Source organism: Mustela nigripes, chromosome 4, assembly GCF_022355385.1.
Source record: "Mustela nigripes isolate SB6536 chromosome 4, MUSNIG.SB6536, whole genome shotgun sequence".
Taxonomy (NCBI): Eukaryota; Metazoa; Chordata; class Mammalia; order Carnivora; family Mustelidae; genus Mustela; species Mustela nigripes.
The window spans coordinates 102,738,767-102,744,102 of record NC_081560.1 but is presented as its reverse complement, the minus strand read 5'-3'; the positions used below and the strand labels follow the sequence as shown (position 1 = coordinate 102,744,102).

At 41.4% G+C, this 5,336-nt stretch overlaps 1 non-coding gene across 1 annotated transcript; it reads right to left on the bottom strand.

Annotated features, from left to right (window-relative positions):
- Positions 1 to 2,677: 2,677 nt before the first annotated feature.
- LOC132016995 (U6 spliceosomal RNA) lies at positions 2,678 to 2,784 on the bottom strand. Its single transcript, XR_009404085.1, has one exon. It is a non-coding gene; the product is annotated as a U6 spliceosomal RNA (small nuclear RNA).
- Positions 2,785 to 5,336: the final 2,552 nt, after the last annotated feature.

Here is a 5,336-nt window from a genome sequence, read left to right as displayed (position 1 = left end):
TGTGTGTGTGTGTGTGTGTGTGTGTGTGTGTGTGTCTGAGAGAAAGAGAGAGATTTGGAGGGACTCTTCAACCCGGCTGCTCTGAAGCCAAAATCCCCTTTGGGAATAGGAATGGTAATGAATGAGGCTGTCCTGTGACATAAACTAAACATATGTCTGCATATGAAACTGGCCTTCGGAGGCGCCTGGGTGGCTCAGTTGGTTAAGGGTCTGCCTTTAGCTCAGGTCATGATCCCAAGGGTCCAGGGATAGAGCCCTGCCTCGGGCTCCCTGCTCAGCCGGGAGCCTACTTCTCCCTCTCTGCTACTCCCTCTGCTTGTGTGCTCTCTTGCTCTCTCTCCCTCTCTCTGTCAAATAAATAAATAAAATCTTTATAAAGGAAAAGAAAAGAGAAAAGAAAAGGATAGGAAAGAAAAGAAAAAAAGAAAAGAAAATGGGAACTGTAGTTCTCAGGCGTAGGGATTGAGCAGTTGTCTGTGGAGCTTGGAGCTGAGACCCTGAAGGCAGGCGGGACATGGAGCTCTGTGATGGGGGAACTGGGGAAGGAGCTGACTGGGAATGAAGTCCCAACCAGCACTCGGTGTGTTGGACCAGTGAAGAGCCAGGAGCCACACACCTGCGTTACCTACGGATAAGCTACCTCAGGGAGGGTTGGGTGTGTCCTGGAGGGAGGGGGCTCTCCTCCAAGGCTCGTCCTGGGAAGAAGTGAACCAGGTGTGGGCCAGAGTGTCTGAGGGAAGGCACACCTCTTTCCCCCACGCTGCTGTTTCTCTCCACAGCGAGGAAGCCCCATCAGTGTGCCACATGGCCCTGCTCAGGCCACCACCCCTCTGCCCTCAGAGAAGTGACATCTGACTGTCTCTAGCACAGCTGGGGGGTCAGTTCCCAGTCCGCACTCAGTACTGGACACCCGACGGGCTGCAGAGAAAAGCCATGTTATTTTATCTTCCACCAGCTGATGCTTTTGCTAAGTCCTCAGGTGGCTCAGAGCTTGGGTGGTAAACAGCCGTCTACCCTGTCAGGTGCTCTGAAACCCCAGTGGGGTTTCAGGAATGGGAAATGAGGATTGAAAAGTGAATCACAGAAAAAATGTTCTGGAATTAGATGGCCATGATGGTTGTTGCACAACTCTGTGAATATACTTTTTTTTTTTTTAAGTACTGAATTGTACAATTTAAGATGGTGAATTTTAAAGTAGGTGAAATTTATCTCAATAAAAATAAACACATAAAATTTTAAAGTTTTTACATGTGAATCATAAATGGGACAGGAGGAGGGGGGTTCTCTCTCTCTCTAGGAGCTTCATGGAGGTCAGGTCTTGGATCTGAGGCAAGAAAACCCTTGGAGTTCTCCTCAGCCTGTGGAGCTGGGCCAGGGTACGAAGGGAAGAAACTCCTTGAGGACACCTCCACCAATGGGCTCCTTGCACGTCCATATCCAGCAATTATCATTTGTCAGTCTTTGTGATATTTCCTTTATTTATCCATGAAATTTAATTAACATCTCATAGAACATTCTAGTCTGGTCAGTGGAGTCAAGTCTGTGCCCACAGTGGAGACACGCTGTGAGCAGGGAGCAGCCATCCGGCTGGAGACCTCCAGTAGATCCTTATAGAGGAGGAAGCCGTGTCCCAGGGGATGACAGGAACCGTGTGGAAAACGGATCACTCGCTGAGATGCCGGCACCAACCAGCAGGAGTCCCAGAAACACCTGATGGTGAGCCCCTGGAAGTGCTGAAATATCTGCTCTGTGTCGTCAAAGGGCTCATGGAGCTTTGAGCTGCTTTGGGCAGGAACAGGAACTATTCTCTCGATTTTTTTTTTATCCTCTTAATTCTTAGGAAACTGTTGGTGACTAATTTATACTTATAATTTAAATGTAAATTTAATTCATGGCACATTTACTTTTTTGACATTTATGCCTTCCCCTAATAATAGAGATTAGGTGGTAACTGATTCGCTATGTTATTAAACAGTCTTCTCTAACAATTTATTTATTTCTGGAGATGTTTTTATTTGTCAGAGAGAGAGCACACACAAGCAGGGAGAGCAGCAGGCAGAAGGAGGAAAAGGGTCCCCACTGAGCAAGGAGACAGATGTGGAACTGGATTCCAGGACCCTGAGATCATGACACATACTTAACTGACCGAGCCACCCAGCCATCCCTTCTCTAATGTAATTTAAATGCCCATATATTTTGCCATTATGTAGGATTACTATGATTTAGACAATGAATTGAGACACTGAAGAGTGAAATTGAATTCAATATATATACTGAATATTCAATATAATTTTTTAAATTTAGGTTTAATTAGCCAACATATATTCCATCATTAGTTTCAGATACAGTTCAATGATTCATCAGTTGCATGTAATACCCGGTGCTCATCACATCACGTGTGCTCCTTAATGTCCATCACCCAGTTACCCCTCCCCCCACCCACCTCCCCTCCAGCAACCCTGTTTGTTCCCTAGAGTTAAGAGCCTCTCAGGGTTTGTCTCCTTCTCTGATTTCTTCCCATTCAGTTTTCCCTCCCGTCCCCTAGGATCCTCTGTGCTGTTCCTTATGTACCACGTATCAGTGAGAGCATATGGTAATTGTCTTTCTCTGACTGACTTCTTTTGCTCAGCATAACACCCTGCAGTTCCATCCACATTGGTGTAAATGGTCCGTCTTCAAAAATATGGAACGCTTCACGAATTTGCGTGTCATCCTTGTTCAGCGGCCATGCTAATCTTCTCGGTATCATCCCAATTTTAGTATGTGTGCTGTAGAAGCGAGAACAATGTATTGTTTTCATTAACAAATTTTTTAGATATATCTTCGAACAATTCATGATTACTTCTTTAGTTTACTATAAAAGCTTCCCAGTTCCCCTATATGCCTCTTCTTAGAGTTTGCTCTCAGGGGATCTCAAGGTAGAGCAGGGGATGGATGGAGGGAGGCGTGTGTTCCCACTTAGGCCTCCCATTCCCCCATCTGTCTTACACATAATCTCGTATGTCTCCCTTAGTTTGGACTCTGGAATAATAAGCTTCCCTTCTGGTGGTCAAATAAGTTTCTGGGTTACTTGTTTTTTGGTGTGACAATGGAAGGATTGACTTAGACTCATGAGGTAGTCCCATAGGAGGAATTGCTAGATCCAAGTGAATAAAAATATAAACAGAGAGTATATCATACACACACACACACACACACACACACACACACCCCCAATACACAACATACACACACAATCGGGTGCTGCCTCCAAAAAGTTTTCTATACCCATTTTCTACATCTATTAGTCACAAGATCATTTTTCCAAACTTTTAGGTAAAATGTAGTATTCCAAATACTACTATAATTATACTAATATACTAATTAATAATGCTAATAATTGGCAATTGTTTATAAGGTAGAATTTTTTCAATGTATATAAGTTATTTGGATATTTTTCTTCTTTCATGGATTGTCTTTCTTGTATTTTATTTTCCTACTTGCATAATTATGTCTTTCTTATCGATTTCTAAATAATTTCCTCTGATTGGTTTGCAAATATTTTTTTATTTTTGAATGTTAATATGATAAAATGTAATGATAGTTTTATAATTCCTGTCTTAGTGTGATACTTTAAAAAGTTATCTCTGGGGGCACCTGGGTGGCTCAGTGGGTTAAAGCCTCTGCCTTCAGCTCGGGTCATGATCTCAGGGTCCTGGGATCGAGTCCTGCATCGGGCTCTCTGCTCAGCAAGGAGCCTGTCTCTCTCTGCCTGCCTCTCTGCCTACTTGTGATCTCTGTCTGTCAAATAAATAAAACCTTAAAAAAAAAAAAAAGTTGTCTCTGTCCAAAGATCATATTTATATTGATCTCTGTTTTCTTTCATATTTTATACATTCGTTTTGGCATTTATATCTTTAATTTATGGCTTATAGTCAAGATACAGAATCAATGTGATTTCTGGCCAGAATACAAAAATTAAGTTTTTTGAAAATGCTTCACTAGTTGTCCCAACACCTTGTATTCATTAAATACATTTTTTCTTCACTTATTTGAAATTCTACACTTACACATTAAATGCTTAAATATATTTTAATGTTTGGTTCCATTTCTTTGATTTTATATTTTAATATTATGCTATTACTTATCCCTGTGTGTATGTTACAATCTTTCTTATCGATTTCTAAATAATTTCCTCTGATTGGTTTGCAAATATTTTTTATTTTTGAATGTTAATTTTCCTCTCTGCATTTATTATTTCATATTTATTTTTAACATTTATATGTATTTATTTTTCAAGGTTAGCTTTTTTAAAAAATATTTTATTTATTTATTTGACAGAGAGGGAACACAAGCAGGGGAGTGGGAGAGGGACAACCAGACTCCCCGCTGAGCAGGGAGCCTGATGGTAGGCTCGGTCCCAGGACCCTGGGATCATGACCTGAGCCAAAGGCAGATGCTTAATGACTGAGCCTCCCAGACACCCCTCAAGGTCAGCTTTAAAACCATGTAACCAACTGGTCTTTCCACACACAGAAAAGTCAGCAGCTTCCTGACCGTTGTCATCATCATCATCATCATCCTGGGGAGCATTTCAGATGTCACTGAATTAAGATGATGAGAAGAGAATTTACAGAGCTGTATTAGTCAGGGTTTTCCAGGAAACAGAACCATAGGGTGTGTGTGTGTGGGGGGGGTGCAGACAGAGAAAGACAAGAGAGATTGAGAGAGCGATTTTAAGGAACTTGCTCCAGTCACTAGGAGGTTGGCAAGTCTGAAATCTGCAGAACAGATTGGTAGGCTGGAGAGCTAGGGAAGGCTTGATGGTATATTCTCAAACCAAAGGTTTTCTGGAGCAGAGTTCCTTCTCCCTTGGGGGGATCCTCTGTGTTTTCCTAAAGTTTTGAAATGTTTAGAGGAGGCCTCTCCACATCCTAGAAGTAATCTGCTTTACTCACTGTCTGCTGATTAAATGTTAATCACATCTAAGCACTATCTTCATAGCAACATCTAATCTAGTCTTTGACCAAAAACCAGGTGCCATGACACAGCCAAGGTGACACATAAAATTAACCATCACAATAGCTATAAGATTTTTTTTCTCTTACTGAAATGCAGTATAAATGAGAATTTATTTAAATCTTTTATATCCATGAATACAGCTTTATAATTTTTTTTTCCTATTGGCTTTAAAAATTCCTGGAAAGTTTATTCCTCAGTCGTTAATAATCTTTGTCGTCATTAAAAAATGTGACCTTGAATGAGCAAAATGGATAGGTATTAACGCTGTGTCACTTGTTGAGGAAAATGCTTGTCGTGTTCTTCAGCTCTTCTTGAAATGGATCATCAGAACCCCA